Source organism: Suricata suricatta, chromosome 4 (genome assembly GCF_006229205.1).
Source record: "Suricata suricatta isolate VVHF042 chromosome 4, meerkat_22Aug2017_6uvM2_HiC, whole genome shotgun sequence".
Classification (NCBI taxonomy): Eukaryota; Metazoa; Chordata; class Mammalia; order Carnivora; family Herpestidae; genus Suricata; species Suricata suricatta.
In genome coordinates, this window is record NC_043703.1 from 90,154,989 (window position 1) to 90,172,478 (window position 17,490).

General features: G+C 51.8%; 1 pseudogene; it reads right to left on the reverse strand.

Annotated features, from left to right (window-relative positions):
- Window positions 1-6,234: 6,234 nt before the first annotated feature.
- LOC115290638 lies at window positions 6,235-16,187 on the reverse strand (annotated as a pseudogene).
- Between the last annotated feature and the right edge of the window lie 1,303 nt (window positions 16,188-17,490).

Consider the following 17,490-nt stretch of genomic DNA (forward strand, 5'->3'; position numbering starts at 1 on the left):
GCTGAGCTTCCAGACAAAGAACAGGCTTAATCATACTGCCGGAGGGTCACCATCCCGCTCAGCCTGGGGCTGTGGGGAGATGAGAAATAAGCCATTTGTCCCTGGCTAGCGCTAGTGTGGGAAGTGCCCAGGCTTCAGAGAAGCAGCCTGAGCTGGATGTAAATCCCGCTCAGGCCCTTAGCAGCTGTGTGACCCTAACATGGACTTCAACTTCTCTGAGGCTCAGATTCCCCCTCTGGGATCATGATGCATCCCCCCTCCCCCACAGCTCTTCTGAGGAGTAGATGAATAATGTATGTTATTGCATACATATTGAGGGTGCTCACTGCTGCCTGTTGAATGCACGAATGGGTGAATAAATAGTAGATGGACGGATGGGTGGACGGATGGGAGGAAGGATGGACCAACTGACAGATGTCCTCTGAATTTTTCTTTCTTACTTGCCAACAATTAGCCTCTGCCTCTGAATCGATTATCAGTAGTTTCTGCACCCCAGCATAATTCTCGGATGTCTCACAGATGTCTTGCTTTGGGGTCCAAGTCTTGCCTCCTTGGAAAGGCCCATCTCCTCTCCCAGCCCCTCCCCACCAGAGGCCTTTCTCTCTATGCCCGTCCAACTGCTAAGGCATTGCTAGTCTAGCTATTGGGTCTCTGGTTCAGTGCAGAGGAGAATCTCAGGGCACAACCGTCACAGGCTCCCCTGACAGAACACGCTGCTGAATCCAGCTCAGCTCACCTTTCTGGCCAGCCTCCAGTAACAGCCCACTTTCAGGCCGGCTGGGACCTGCAGGGGAAACTCAACCTCAGGCGGCACTAAGCCCACTCTCTTGTAAGTTGGGTCTATGGAAGAAAAACAAGAGACAGTTGGAAGGTGGTAACTGCTTAGTGGGGAAGCGTGCTTCCGGCCAGCAGAATTAGGGAAGACTTCATGGAGGCGCACATTTATTTGGATCTTAACGGATGCATCGATCTGGACATATTGAGTCGGAAGAGCATTCCAAGGTGGGGACCAGCCTATGTGAAGGCCAGAGAAAGCAGAGTAAGGGAGGTACACTCAATTCCCCACCCCTGGACTGAAGCAGGGGCTGTGGTGTGGGTGTGGCCCCTCTCCTTCTCCCCTCTAGGCTCGGAGCACAACCTCGTTCTGTATGCTCTAGCCTGTGCTCTCCCAGCAGGTATCTGTGCGCTCTGGCCTGTGTGCCTTCCATAATTCACAGTGGCCTGGTGGGCCACCCTGTCCGAGGCCATCTCCATTTACAGAGCTGCACCGACTCTGCCCATCCTTATTCCCAGAGGAGTGAATGTAGGCATCCAGGCCTTATGCAGGCTTTTGGGGGGTCTCCCGATGCCCATGTAAGGGTGAGGAGCTTCTCAGCCCCAGGAACATGCAGATGCTCTCTTGGTTGTGGGTGACCCCCGCTCCTGCAGCCCACAAGTGGCAGGTCTCACCCCTGTACTTTCCCCCAGCTAATCCAAGCCACACAGAGAGCAGGAGGCTGCCAGCGGGTCTTGTTTCACTGGAATGTTGGCATCAAACTTGAAATCGGAAATGAACTCATTATCTGATTGTTTTTATTTATGAAAATGTAACTGCTCTGGGAGAGGTCTTTCTTGAACAGTCTTCTGAGTGGATGAGTAATTCTCTCCCCTTCATAGACACATGCTCAGACACATATGTTCAGGCGCACACACACAGAGACTTGGATATTCTGGAACCCTCCAACACACACACACACACACACACACACACACACACACACACACACACGCATGCCCAGCTTCTTTTCTTGGAGAACAACAAAGTCAATCACCAGGAGCGATACCTGGTATTGGTTAAGAACACATCATCCAGAACCTGACAGTGAAAATGACCCTTGTTAGTTCCAAGGGGGCCAAGGTAGCCCTTCTTCTGACCTTAAGGCCTCAGCCAATGCTGAAAAACATCCCACCAGCCTTGCTAACTGGACACTGATATTCTGGCCAAGAAAAAAAGCCTGAAGTGGTCATGCAGGGCAAATGGTTTTCCAGGAATGTTCTCTGGGGGTTGCCCCCACTCACCCACAGATGGACCAACAGGTCCTGGCACACAGTCTTGAGCAATGCCAGCCTCCAGGCTCTGTCTGTCTCTCCTTCAAGCCCTGGCTCTGACTCAGGCTATGCAAGGCTTGTGAATGTCTCCCTGGGAAGAGACTGGGCAGAGGCAGGGAGGGTTAGCAGGCAGAGCAGAAAGGCCCAGAAAGGGTTGCCTGAGTCTGATCTCAGGGTGGAGCACTCAGCAGCATCATGACCCTGACACCCCTAACTGTCCCTAAATGCCTCCTCCACAGAGAAGGCAGCCTGCCCTGGGCTGGAGTGAAGCTCACCTGAGGTGACAACCATCTCGGCCATGTACTGGCCACGTGACTTTGGACAGGTCACTAGCCCTGGAGCTTCATGTCTGCCAGCCTCTTGGGTCATTCAGTCTCATCCTTCCTACCTGGCTGCCCTAGCCCCCACCCCCTCCTGGCCTCCTTTCCAGTCCCCAAAGGCGAGCCCACAATGCCCTCTGCAGCTGTAGGCCTCTTCCTGTGACTCTTTAAAGGTGCAAAGTGCTCCAGAGAGCCCCGTCCAGTTCCTTATGCCTGGCAGTGTGTAAGACCTTCCCAAAAAATCACACTGGGAGGTGGGAGGGCACTGGGGAAGATGGACAGCTTATTTTGCTAAAACTGCTGGATCCCAAGGCCACTGAGAAGGAAGGACTGTGATCTGTCAAACCTCCGAGCCACCCAGCAAGTCCTCTCCTGGCTACATACCCACGAGAGTGAAGGGCACGTGTCTATGAACATATATGCACATGGGTGCTTTATTCATGGCACCTCAAACTGGACAACCCAAAGATCCATCGATAGGGCCAATGGTCAACCAGACTGCGGTGTAGTCATGTAACAGAACGCTGACACAGTGATCAAGCTTCTGCCACATGCAGCGTGGACAAGTCTCTCAGGCATGGAATAAAATAAGCTAGACACAAAGAGATTCTACATGGTACCACTTGAAGAAGGTTAAGAACAGGCTAATTGAGTCAATGGTGGCAGAAGGTAGACTACCGGTCACCTCTAGGGGTGGTATTTCCCCAGCAGGAGCATGAGAGGCCTTCTGTGGAGCTGAAATGTTCGATATCTTGATCTGGTGGTTTGTGGGTATAGACATATGTGGCAATCCATTCAGCCACACATTGAAGCTCTGTTGACTCTACCGTATGTCAATTACATTAGGGGAGTGACCCAAGTCATAAAGAGTTTAACCCACACTGGAGGGAGGAGTTCTAATGGGAACTCACAGGGTTTGCAGGAAGAAGGTCAGGAACCAGGAATACCATGAAGCCAGTAGTGGAAAAGAAAAGGCCTGGAGCCTTCTCCCCAGAGAAGCTGAGTGACTTGACCGAGGACAGGTTGCCATCAAGGAGTGGGTAAAGACCTGACCCTCCAGCTGACCCTGCATGTACCAGACTGGGTCAGATTACCTTTCCATGGGTCCCTGCACAGGGCTAATGCCAACACACTTGGCTTGGGAGGCCGATCATCCTGGATCATCTATCTTTCCCATGTTTCTTCCCTTCCCACAGCTTTGGGGCAAAGAAGGGACTGAGCACTAAGCCCATATTTTAGTCCCAGTTAACAGTATGAACGAATCTCCCAAATGTGCTTAAATAAAAAGTGTAAGGAGAGAGTGAACTCATTCTGCCTTGCTTTATCATAAACTAAACTCCTAGACAAACTCTTTCTTAAAAAAGCACTCCAGAAAACTATACACTGGCCTGCCACCCCCTAAGCCTCTTGAGGATGGTTTGTGGGCCTATAAAGGGGCAGGAATGATGCTGAGGTGTGTGTCTGCTCCTTCAGATTATAGTTCCCTAGAATGGAGTCCTTGGGGTTTATCTTCATGTAGCCCAGCCCCTCCTCATTCTGTTCTCTTGCTCGTATTCAGCAACCCCTTCCCCTCCTTACGCATGCCCTAGTTTTCCTGCCCTGACTGACAATGGGCAGTTGGTTATCTTTTCACAATGCTATGGAGAGACTAAGTCCTCATCCTTCTTGGACATTTTTTTAAGGAGCCCAGAGAAAGCAAAACTGAACCTTAAGGCATTGCTGTCAGGTGCCATATCAGGCCATTCAAAATCTCTTCACATTATGGGCCTTGAAGGCTGACCATGGGCAGTTGGTGGCATTTTCAGAACCTGAAAGTCAAAGGGCATGGCACACTCTTACCCCTGGAGACCCGGCATCCTTATAAGTGACCAGGTAAATTCAGTGAAGAGATGGCCAAACCTTGGGCAGCTCTGACCCATCTACAACATCTGCCTCTCTGGAATGATGGTGGAGCCCAGGCACCAATGGCCCTAAGCACTGGGGCTCCCTTCCCCCAGGCCCAGCCTTGTTCCCTTCTCCTTCCCTGGGCAGTTCCTGCTCTGGGCAGGCTGATCTCCTCATGTAGACCACAGCGGGCCCTCCCCATTCCTCCTCCCTCAATCCCCAGCCAATGGCAGACATGCAGTGCACACTTACTACAGAACTCTCTTGGGCCCTGTGTAAAGTGAGTCAGGTGCCCATGAGGCAGTAGGTGTTGCTAGGCCTCACTCCACAGTTGAGAAGAGGTCCTGTGAGGAGGAATGGAGTGGCTTCCCTGAAGTCACGCAGCTGGGAATGGGTGGAGCCGGGATTTGAACCTAGGCTGTCAGACTCCAGAGCCCAGCCCTACTAACCCCTGACTGTTAACTTCTGCCCGGGGTGCATTCCAGCTCATTGCTTCATGAGAGACTATAGAGGGTGGTGGTCAAGGGCACAGGCCAAGGAATCTGGTGCCAGGTTTATGCCCAGCTCCTCTTTGTCCTGGAGGGACCTCTGAAGCATGTTACCTCTCACCTCTGTACCTCAGTTCCCTCACCCCTGTCCTCTGGTTGGGCACCTGACTGGGTGGGGCAGTTGCTCCTGCCCACCCAGAGCTCTCAGGCTAGCCACCTCTCTGAAGGCGGTCTTTGGCTCTGGTCCCACACTCCATCCAATCTGTCCAGGCCAAGAGCAGGTCATGGTACAATACAAGGCAACCATTTGTAGGGCCTACTCCAGGCCCTTGGGATCCAGGGCTGAGTAAGAAACTCAGCCCTCTGGATTTCAGGGACCACTCTCTGACATGGTGGCCAGCAAGTACAAAGCTCCTCCAGCCCCTCAGAGCTCCAGCCCTGCTCCCAGCATCCCCACCCACCCTCCTGTATCAACTGCACACTTGAGTGTACCCGTTCTACCACTTTTCCCACACCCCACCGGAGAATTCTGTTTCCCCGCCTAGTCTGTGAACACCCCAAGAGTAGAGACTCTATTTCCCCCAACTTCCATCCCCTGACAGCCCAGATACAGGCCAATGCAGACACCAGGTCCTCAAAACACCCTTGAAGTGGATGGAATTGGGTTGAGGGTTTAGACACTACAACTTTGGAGTTGCTGGTTAGATATTTAGTCCAACTAGAAGTGGAAGAAGAAACAGCATAGGGTGGGGTGGATGTGGACTTGAATGCAAATGAATGCAAATCACTGCAATGATACGCAGATGTGCATCCTGGATTTGTGGGGAGGAGTCCCACAACTTCGGAATCTTGCTGCTGGTGGGCTCTGCCATCAGAGGGGCTCCATGCCCACTGGAGATCTTGTGTGGCAGTGCCAGCAGCAGACTCCTGTGCGGCTCTCCACCATCAGTGGGAACCAAGTAGGGAGCTGCAGCAACCCACCGGGACAGCCTGGCTGGTGCAGGGTGTGTAATTACAGAGGCCTGCCCTGGGGAAGAGCCAGAAGTGTGGCCAGAGCTGAGGACCTCTGGGACCTGGGGACGCAGCTCTGGGAGAGCACAGAGGGCTAGACAGGAAGGAAAGACTACCTTGGTGTCATTTCCAGGTTTTCAGACTCTGTCCCAGCTCTCTGCTGTGACCACTACTGGGGAGTCCCTGGCTGCCTGCCACTTGTTACTGCCACTCCCAGCCTTATGCTGGGCTGCCCACCAGCCCTCAGCCCATACCCCAAGTGGGTTGGCAGGCCAGGGCAACTGGGTCTTCCAGGGGCTTCCCAATACTGATGGGCACCTTCCTTGGTCAGGTAATGTGACTGTGACTGTCACAGTCAAGGGAACTGAGACCCAGAGAGGTTGTGGGTTAATCACAGTGGATCAGGGAAGAACCGGATCAGAACCCATGTCTCTAGAGTCGGGCTAGGGTGGAGGGTGCATGGCAGAATAACAGTCTGCAAGGGTGGGGTCCCACACGGCAACGTCCCCCCAGAGGGCCAGCTCACTCAGGTGAGTCGTGGCAAGAACGCTGAAGGAAAGGAGGACCGGGCCAGGGAGAGCTAGGGCGGGCCAGCATCTGAGAATCCTCAGGGAATTTGCAAAGCAGCCCCAGGCCGGGGTTCCCACAGCGGCAGGTGGGCATCCGGCGGGCCAGGCCGAACGGGGCTGGCACCAACTCTAGCGGGCTTGGAGGTGCCAGCTCCCATCCGCCAGCCGGCCTGCCAGCTGGGGAAGCTTAATTAGAATTCCTCAGCCCTCCAACCCATTTCCTTCCTGGTGAACAGGACAGCTAATGGCCCCTGTCGCCTGCTGCCAGGGTGAGGTGGGCCAGGCTGGCGGCTTCAAGCCGGGGTGGGGGTGGGGATGACCCAACAAGCTCAGGAAGCATGCTTCTCCCCTGCCTGGCGTACAGCGATGTGACCCCAAATTTCCCCAAGTCAGAGACCATCTGCCTGTCTGTCTATCCATCCCCTCAGGGCCCGGGAGGGCTGGTGAGTGTGGACAGACAGACACAGGCTGTGGGAAGCTTCGGTGATTAATGGGTGATGAAAACCAGACTCTGTCAGGATGGGGGTGGGAACAGAGAGGCAGAGAGAGGCTGTCTGTTTTATGCTTGGCTCAGCTTTGAGCCCACAGCCCGGGGGAGGAGGGCGGAGGCAGCTGAGGGCAGTGCCTGGCCCCGGCCTGGGCATCCCGGCCTGGGCAGCGGCCTCACTTCACCGAGGCCCACCTGGCACCTCCTCCAGCCTCTGAACCGGAAGGCAGCCCTGTGAAGAGCCAGCTATGCCCCTAACCCCCCAGGACATGCGTGGTGGGGGGTGGGGGGCCCGGAACACCCTAGCTTCCAGAGCGTCCCAGGGTCCCCTCCTCCTCAGCAGGAAAGAATGAATGGTCGCTCCACTTCTCCATCCCTTTATCTTCCTCCCTGCCATGGCACTGAGGGTCCCGGGCTCAGAGCCTGAGGCCCCTCTTGCCTCTCACTCCCTGAACACATGACAGCCCCATGCCTGTTCTCAGGACAGCCCTCACTATGGAAACTGAAAAGTTTAAAGCGAGCAGATTTCTCTCTCCGCCCCGCCCGAGATTCCTTGACAGCAAAACCTACATCTAAGAAGATTTAGATCAAATCTCCAAAGTCTAAACACATATTTGAGAGAGACCACGCTGGAGGAGGCCTTGCACAGCCACTGCTCATAGTACCCCCCCAGAGACACCTCCCACCCCACCCCAAAATATCCCTCTTCTGCCTGTCTGCCTCGTGCACTGGGACCCCACCATGAGCTCTGTCCCCAAGGTGAGGGATTACCCTCCCTCCCAAATACAGAACTCTGAGAGTTTTTCAAAGGCTTCCCAGCGTGTCCACCCCCGGGACACTGGGCTCTGGCCAGGCAGTGGCCGAAAGAAGGAAATGGGATACCGATCGAGGAAGTGGCTTTGAGAAGGTGGAGCACACAGGCAAACTTTGCTGACGGAAGAGTTTTGCCGCTGGCCGACCAGGCCCTCCTGTCATCAGCAGAAAAGTTATTTTCTAGTTGTCAAAAAAACATTTCCAAAGGAGCTGTTGTGTTGCGGTAAGGCAGGCAGAGAAGGAAAACAACATTTACTCCTTCCTTCTTGCCTATCAGTCACCTTGTACAAATCCTTGCTGGCCCACCGGGTCTCGGAAACTGTCTTTCTGCAGAAACCGAGGCCTGGGATGTTGCCCTGCCCCGCTGCTGCCTCCCAGGGGGCCAGTGACGGAGCCGCGATCCCAGGTCTGCCGGACACAAACCCCCTACTTTCAAAGCCCCTCCCTGCCAGCGGCTGTGGGGAAAGAGCCAGACACTGTCCGGGAAGATTTGGAGATTTCCAGAAAAGGTTTTCCGTGGAAACGAAAAAAGCTTCATTAGCGCTCTTTAATTAATAAAACAGAAACGTTACCTTCCTCCTTGCAAATATTTCTGGACGCCCGAGGGGATCCGACTATGTGTCCAACAAATGATTAGGAAAGCAAGTGTAGAACTGAAAACCCCCCACACCCACCAGTCAGAGAATGCTTTTTTTTTTTAATTTGTTTATGTCTTTTATTTATTTTTGAGAGACAGAGACAGTGCAAGCAGCGGAGGGTCAGAGAGAGAAGGAGACCCAGAATCTGAAGAAGGCTCCAGGCTCTGAGCTAACTTTCAGCACAGAGCCTGACACGGGGCTCAAACCCAGGAACCATAAGATCATGACCTGAGCCAAAGCCGGACGCTTAACTGACTGAGCCACCCAGGCACCCCTAGAGAATACTTTTTTAGGGGAGTGGGGAAAGGCATAGCCAAACTTTCCTGCTCCTTGCATCCCAGCCCCTGTCTCTTGCCTTGACATAGCCCAGACTTGTCATCTGAGAAGAAGGGGGAGTGAGAGGTCACTGCCTTTCTGTGGTTTCTGCCACTGAGCTCTCCTCTTATGTAGGGGACGCAGGGCTGGGAGAGCTTTGCAGCCCACAGGTCATGTCATGGAAGGAGCTGCCGGGTGATTCTCATAAAGTAGCATGTAAGGGCAGCCCTCCTCCTCCACCCTGAGTGGGAAGACAAAACGCATCGGCCAAGGCCAAGGCAGAGTGCCCAAGGATCAGCCGGGCTCAGACCTGAGCTGCGGTCTGGATACGCGCAAATAGAGCGGCTCACCCAGCCTGCCACGTCGGCAGGAGGGGAGTCATTGTAACCCTCCTCACAGCCCTTCTTGGAGGAAACGAGAAAGTGGAGCGTTATTCATTCTTGGTTGGTTCATAACAAATTATCACAAAGTTAGCGGCTTAAAACAACACCCATTTAGCATCTCCCCATTCTGAGGATCAGAAGTCGAGGTGGGCTCAACTGGGTTCTCTGCTCAGGTCTCGCAAGGCCAAAATCAAGGTTGTGTCCAGGCGCTCTGGAAGGCATCTGCTCTCAAGTTCATGCAGGGTTTAACAGGACCTGCCCCTTCGGTTGTAGGACTGAGGGAGATAGTGCCGCCTCTCAGCTCCTAGCAGCCGTTCTCCAGGTCCCTTGCCTTCCACGCAGTCCCCTGCATCTTCACGTCATCAACGTGGAATCCCCTCTTATGCTTCAAATCCCTGACCTCCTCTCCAGCCACCAGCCAGAGAAAGCTCTCTCCGCTTCTAAAGGGCTCACGTGACCAGATTAGGCTCAGTCGTCAGATAATCCCCCTTTCGCTTAACCTGAAGTCAAGTGATTCCAAACCTTAATTAGGTTTTTAAATCCCTTTGCCATACAATGTTACAGAATTGGGTGCTTGCGATTTCATCATATTCAGGGATGAAGGTGGGAGACCCAGGTGGGGGGCTCTCTCTGCCACAGAGAGCAAGGGCACTTTGGTATTTTTGTCTAAGTGCTGGACTGGACTCATCACAGGGCTTCCTTCCTTCTGCCCCAGGTACTCGGAGAAAAGGGTGGCACCCGGCTTGGTGGCCCTTCCCTCCTCCTCCTCTTGGCCAGCATCTGGCGCTTTTCAAGACCTGAGAGGGGATTCAGGCTTCAGGATCCCTGGGACTTTGACGGTGTCCATCGCCTTCTCCCTTCCAGAGTTTCAGCCACCCTGTGCTACTAAGTACCTTGCCTGGGCTCTGCCCTTCTCTTCACACTGTCTCAGCTCTGCACCAACTGAGTGATCTATGGGGACATCTACACTCACCTCTTCTCTGCCCACCAGAATCTTCTGTCTACCACTCCTCACTCCCTTAATCTGCTCCTCTGTCTCCTTTATCCCTTCCAGGCCGTATTTCCCAGGCCTTACTACAGGGCAGGAGAGAGTCCATTTTTTACCCTCTGCATTCCCAACACCCAGTCCAAGGCCAGGAGTGTAGGCACTCGGCAAACATTTGCTGTGGTCTCTCTGGGTTCAAGTATCTGCGGGGTCTGTTTTCTAAACCCAACACTCACCAAAACCAAACTCATCCTTACAGAAGATGAACCCCATGTCACACAATCCTTTAGCCCAAGGGCAGTGACCAAAGTGAGGGGCTGAGCATGTGGGACCCTCAGAATGAAATGTCACTACCAATTCTGTTCTATCTCTCTCTGTCACACACACACACACACACACACACACACACACACTCACACACACACACCCCAGAAACTGCATCCCCCTTGGCCCATGACTGGCAGGTTAAGAGTCCCCTCCCACAGGCCTCCAACTATCACCAAACCCAGGCCTCAGCTCCGTGATCTCTCTAGTTTACTTGTGCTGGCCTTAATCTTTTTTCATTCCTCCCCTGAATCTGGGCCTGTGTTCTCATCCCCCAGGGACTCACCCACTTCCTCTTGGGATTCCAGCCGAGGACAGTGTGGTTTGAAGAACGTTCTAATCCCAGCCCCAAAGCTCTGAGAGAAAAAATGACTCAAAGCCCTGGAATGTGGAGCCGGCTGCTTCCTGCAAAGCATGTTGAATGAAACACGTAACCAGCAGCTGCAGCGCAGAGAATGGAAACTCTGAGGGACGTCATGGCTCCAGGTCCTCAAATAGCAGGGTTGTGAGGAGAACAAGCCCTTTATTTCGGCCCAGCTCGGATGCCCTCAGCACCAGCTCCTTCCAGGAACCAGGCCCATGGTGCCAAGGACGTGTTCCTGTGACCCACTGTTTCTGAAGACCCTGTGTCCCCCCCACCAAGCCCTAGATTCTTTGTTGGGGCTGGAAAGACCCCCTTCCCACTCACCAGCCCCCAGTGCCATCTAGGACCCCAAGTTCCAGCCACTGTGCCCTCTCCGGGAGGTGAGCACATTCTCCAGCCCAGGCCCAGCCTAGAGGTGCCTGCCAGCTCATGCAAAGCGCTAGGAGAGCGCCACCCCCTCCTGCTGTCAGGGTGGACTTGGGGTGAAGAGGGAAGGACAGCCAGGTCCAAGGGGAATAAAAGTCTCTGGCAGTTAAAGAGGTCCTTCCTACAGATCACTCCTACGTGAAAGGAGGCGACTTCTTTATTGAGATGTAGCACACACCCGTAAAATACGATAACTTTAGCAGTACGGTTCAAGGGGCAGGGACGTAGACGTCAGGGACAGGAGCAATGGGAGGAGAATCAGAGGATCATGGGCACGTCTTGAAGCCATCCCTAGAGGTATAGAGTAGGAACACGTCTAGGGTTGCACAGCTGGAAAGTGGCAGAGTGAACCCAGGCCTTCTGATTCCAGACTCCCATCCTTAACTGCTAGTCTACACTGCCTGCTACACTTGAGACACAGTAGTGGATGGCACAGGCGCCGTGAGCAGGTCCTCTGTCCTGGGAAATCTCCCGGCTTGCTTCTCCGTACTCAGCTTGCTCCCATACTAGACACAGGGGCTGCAGGATGTGAAACGAATGAACAAATCAGAAGAGCTGCCGCAACCTCTTCTCAAGGCCTTTTCTCCTCCCTGAGATCATTTTCTTCCCCGTGGCCACCAGCGCCTTGGTGTGGCTTCCATGCCACTCTCGCCACGGCCCAGGACACCTCCTTGTCCACTTACTCCTGTGCACTTGATCCTGCTAGATGTGTTCCCATGGGGGCAAGAGGAGTGTCCCTTGACATTTCAAGAATGTCTACCAGGCTTTTTGGTGGAAGGCCTGCAGATTACTCATCAAAGAAGATGAGGTTTCTGTTGACTACTAGGCCATGGGGTTTTCCTAAATTTTCTTTAAGGCTTGACTTTTTATGGATTTCAATACACAAGGTTTAAAAACTACATTTTTGGTCATGAGCACTCAAAGTTCTAAAAAGAACTTGCGTGATAGACCAACACTTCCAATATAAATCTTGTCAGATAATGCTTCATATTCTGAATGACACCTTTGTGCAGAGGACAAATCAGCCGGGATACAAAGGGTGGGCAGGTAGGACCACCAAGAATGGTTATGTAGTCTGTGCACTGCACCTAGGGGCCTGGCCAAGGAAATTAGTGGAACTGGGCTTGAAATCCAGCCCCACATTCCACCGACCAAACCTTTCACCCTCGTGAGGGACTATGACTTCCTAGAGGAAAGAACTGCTTTTTCTAATTTGTCCAAGGGGCACCTTTTTCTTTTCTCTCTCTCTTTTTATTTAATAAATAAATAAATAAATGTTTATTTATTTTTGAGAGAGACAGAGTTTGAGCTGGGGAGGGGCAGAGAGAGAGAGGGAGACACAAGAATCTGAAGCAGGCTCCAGGCTCTGAGCTGTCAGTACAGAGCCCAACACAGGCTTGGAATCTACAAACCATGAGATCATGACCTGAGGCAAAGTCGGACACTCAACCAGCTGAGCCATCCAGGTATCCCCTCTTTTATTATTACTATTTTATTTATTCTTGGGGGAGTGCAAGTGGGAGAGGAGCAGAGAGGGGGGGACAGAGGATCCTAAGCAGATTCTGCATCGAGAGCAGCAAGCCTGATGTGGGGCTCAAACCCATGAAGTGGGAGATCACGAGCTGAGCCAAAGTTGGACACTCAACTGACTGAGCCACCCAGGCACCCTGAGCGGCACCTTTTGCTAGCTCAATAAAGACATCATATGTACTGGAAGCCGCTGTAGGGAATCGATGGAAGATATAATAAAATATTCTATTAACCTGCTCTGTAGGACAAGTAATAGAAATCACCCCTGACAAATAATAATAATAAATGTATTAAATTTCAAGAAAAGATTGAACAACTTAAGCCTCAGGAAAGGCCAGAGGCAGGACAGTTCCAAGGATCTAAGAGTCGAGAGTCAGTGGACCTCCTCCATGGAACACTCCATCAAAGCAGTGCCACCCACAGCTGCCAGTCTCCACCTCTTGGTTCAAAATCCCAGATATTTGACAGAAAGAATCTGATTGACCCAACTGGATTCAGCTATTCCCTCCGCACCCATCAGCTGTGGCCAGGAGTGGGAAGTAGTCTACACCATAGATTCGGTTGCTGGGCTCCTTACCGTATTAGGGGGCTCCCAGAGCCCAGGCCCTAACTTTGCCCGTGGCAGTTCTGTCCACTGTCTGGCTAGGATTGGCCATCCCCACAAGGTCAATAGTTGATCGATTCAACCATTCAGAAAAAATACTCCCATGGCTGTTTACTCTGTACATAGCAGACAATGACATTCTCTCTCCATTTCCTGCAGACCTTGTTTATGAGCACGTTCAGCTTCTAAAGTCAAGTCTTCATGTTCCTGCTCTTACTGGGACTGTGTCACTGACAGACCCGAGCAGCTATTTAGCTCTATAAACCTATCCAGAGACCAGCTTATGCAAAAGTCACAAAATCATTTGCAGTCTTAATCAACAACCTCTGAACATTTTTTAAAGAAAATTATTACACAGTTAAGAACAATAGAATGAAAATAAGTAAGTAAGTAAATAAATAAATAAATACATATTTGCACAGGATGGCACCTGGCTGACTCAGTACTGAGAGCATGTGTCTCTTGCTCTCGGGGTTGTGGGTTCGAACCCCACCTTGGGCATGCAGCTTACTTTAAATCATCATCATCATCATCATCATCAAGCAGAAACCCACTTGGCCCACTCCCCAGATTCAACAGATGTTCATTGTTTGCCATTTTGCTTCAGATTTCCTTATCTTTTTAAAAGACATGAAACCTCACAGCTACAGCTGAATCCTTGTCCACAGTCCTACTCCCTCCTGCCCACGTAGATGTGAGTGCCGTCCTCAAGTTGGGCGTGATTTCCAAGAGTGACTCTGGCTTTGACTTTTCCTTCTGTCTGGACCTCAGGTGCTCAAGTTGAGGCAATCCCTCGCGCAGGGGCACACTTTCATGGCTGCTCCTTCTGCACCAAGGCCCTCCCCTTTCATTGTATCCCTTTGCTCCTTGTTTCACACCCCCGTGCCCCCCCCACGCCCACAGGTAACCACAGTAATGCGTTTGTGTGTAGCCCTCTAAAGCATACGCTGCCGTTCTGTGTACATGTATTTTTAGTTTTTTTGTTTTTTGTTTTTTAGCTTTGAGGCACTTTATTATAAAAGGCTGTTACTTTTATAAATAAATGAACAAGAAAATTCATCATACATTTTCTTCATTTTTTTAGCTTGGCCTTCTAGTAAATCTTTAGCTTTATTGACTTGGGCTGCTATCGAAAGAGATTCTCCCCCTGTCTGAGTGATTTGAAAGCATCATTTGTCAACATGCATCTCCTTTTCCCCTTATTGGCAGTGGGGCTAATGCTTAGCACCAATGCTACTTCCCACTTGGTGACTTGGGGTTCAAGGCTACCTCTGTGACAGCCACCACTGAAGGCAGATCTTGGTAGATTCTGAAAAACGTGTTTTACTTGAGGCTCCACATGCTCCACAGCTTGCAAATCAGCACAGCCTGCAAACCTTACAGCTGCAGTGGCCAGTCCACTGTCCTGGCTGAGACTCCAGCTCAGCTACCTGGCCTCCACCGAGAGCGCATTCGTCCCCACCCAGAGGCCACAGCCACCAACCCCACGCCTCTACCAGGAAGTGATGCGGCCACCACCAGCATGTACTGTGTCTTTTTAGTTTACATACGTGATACGGTGCTGTAGATTTTATTCCGTTTCTTGCCTTCTCAGTCACTACTATGTTTTTTTTTTTTTAAGTTTATTTATTTGGAGAAAGTGCATGTGTGTGCAAGTCGGGAAGGGGCAGAGAGAGAAAGAATCCCAAGCAGGCTCCTCGCTGTCAGCACACAGCCCAGCGAAGGGCTCGAACTCACAAACCGTGAGATCAGGACCTGAGCTGAAGTCCAACGCTTCAGTCCACCCAGGCGCCCCAGCACTCCGTTTTCAAGTTCCACCCATATTGCCAGGGGTACATCTAGTTGCCATGCATTCACCCCATTTAAACTATCCCATTCCTCCAGTGAGGTGGAGGAGAGAGGAGCAAACTCAGGAGGTGATTAGGATCAGACTTGAACTCTAAACGTTTAACCCAAGAGACAGATGTGTCAATGGCCCTCATAACCATACACGTGTGCACATATGTACATGTACATTCACACACAGCACTTCGGTTGGGGCCCCAGCAAATGGGGGTGGGGGAAAGCAAGCTGGGAGTTCTATCAAAGGAGGACTTGTTTCAGAGCTCTGCTTTTATATCCATGTCCTTGCCTCCTCCAGGAAGCCTGCCTTGACCACCCCCATTCCATTCAGGTCTCTCCCCATTCTGGACACTGTGAATCTCATTTAATCATCCACTCGTCAATTCCAGTCTTTCTATTACTACCTCCCTAAATAAATTGAAACCCTCTTGAAGGAAAGGACCATCTCTTGTCCTTCTTGCCTCTCTAGGCCTCACCCTAAAGAAATGAGGGTAAGGAGTGGGAAGCTGAACAGTGATTTCCTTAATTCCGGCCCCACTCCTTCCGTTTTAGGGACATACCATCTCTCAGCAAACACTTATGTGCCAGGCTGTCAGAAGCCCAGAGGGGGAACATACACTGTTCGAGCTCTCAGGGAGCCCTTTTCTGGGGGATGCAAACACCCAAACATGAAGTCATAGGACAGCGTGGGGAAAGCAAAGATGGGCAGATACCTGGGGTGCCAAAGAGGAAATTGCAGCTCAGCGCAGAAGGGGGCTGGGGGTCTCCTAGAAGAGGCGACATCCAAGCTGCCCCTGAAAGAGAAGATGTAAATTTAGAATTGGGAGCAGGGCAAGGGGATTATAAGTAAGACTGAGAGGATACAAGGAACACCAGCATTACATGCATTTCAAGTTATTATGGCTGTCCATCAAACAACCACTTATTATGTTTGTAGATTCTCTGGGTCAAGGATCCGGACAGGGCACAGCAGGAAGAACTTATACCTGCTTTGTGTTGTCTGGGGCCTCATCTGGGAGCATTAAGGCCTGGACTTTGGAATCATTGAGGGCTCATTCACTCACAGATCTGGTGGTTGGCGTGACTGTAGGTTGGGTCCTCAGTTCCTCTCCACATGGCCTGTCTGTTGGTCTCTCCAGGCGGGCTGGTTTGGGCTTCTTATAGGATAGTGGTTTTGTTCCTAGGGTGAGCATCCCCCAAAAGAGAGAGAGCCAGGTGGAAGGTGTATAAACTTAGCATCCCAAATCATCACTTCTGCCGTACTCTATTGGCCAGAGCAGTTACAACCCCCCAGCCCAGATCCAAGGAGAGAAAACAGACCCCACAGCTCAGTAGGAGGAATGTCAATCACAATGCAAGAAGAGCCTGTGAGAGGAGATCTATATTTTGGTACAGCCACCTTTGGAGAATACAATCACCATAGTATGTGTTGATAAGGTGGAGGGACAACAATGGATGGATAGGCATCCAATATTGCTCAAGTACAATATGTAAAAGGAGGCAGCCAGGGGCGCCTGGGTGGCTCAGTCGGTTGAGCATCCGGCTTCGGTTCGGGTCATGATCTCGCGGTTCGTGGGTTCTGGCCCTGCGTCGGGTTCTGTGCTGACAGCTAGCTCCGAGCCTGGAGCCTGCTTTGGATTCTGTGTCTCCCTCTCTCTCTGACCCTCCCCTGCTCATGCTGTCTCTCTCTGTCTCTCAAAAATAAAATAAAAAACATAAAAAAAGGGGAAAAAAAAGGAGGCAGCCAGATACAAGGCTACCAGGACAGGTCAGGTCAGGTTCTGGAGGGTCTTACAAACCATGTGTAGGAGAATGCTTATAGGCAAAGGAGGACTTTGGAGGCTGAGGACTCCTGCCCCCTCATCCCCAGCACCCAGAACCTCTTCTGTGCTTGATCAGAAAATATCTAAGGCTCTCTATGGGTGACTGAAGCAAAGGGACTTTCAGGGTTGGTCTGCGCCCTTGCAGTAAGTGTCAAGGATAGCCAGACACCACCCCCACCCTTGTGTCTGTGTGTGTATGTGTGCGTGTGTCCACACCTACCTGACCAAGCCCAATCTCTTGGCTCCAGAGTCCCATGGATGCTGTTGCTTGGGTAGCAGGCAGAGACCCTTCAGAAATGCCCTTACAGATTCATTCTAAATGATCCTGGGCAAAGCAAGACCCACACTTCTCTCCCCTCTCCCCCACAAGCCCACCAGATGTAAGCCAAGGGGACAGCATCATATCAAGGAGAGAGTCTTGGGTGATCATCCAGTCTCTGCCCAACAAGCTAGGGGCCTTGGAAAAATCATATTTACCTGCTGGAACTTGGAGGCAAGTATAAGGATTGCACTAGACAGGAGTTTTCCCCAACCATGGTCACTGGAGACCAGCAATTAAATTCCTTGGCTTGAAAACTACAATGTGCTATCACCTC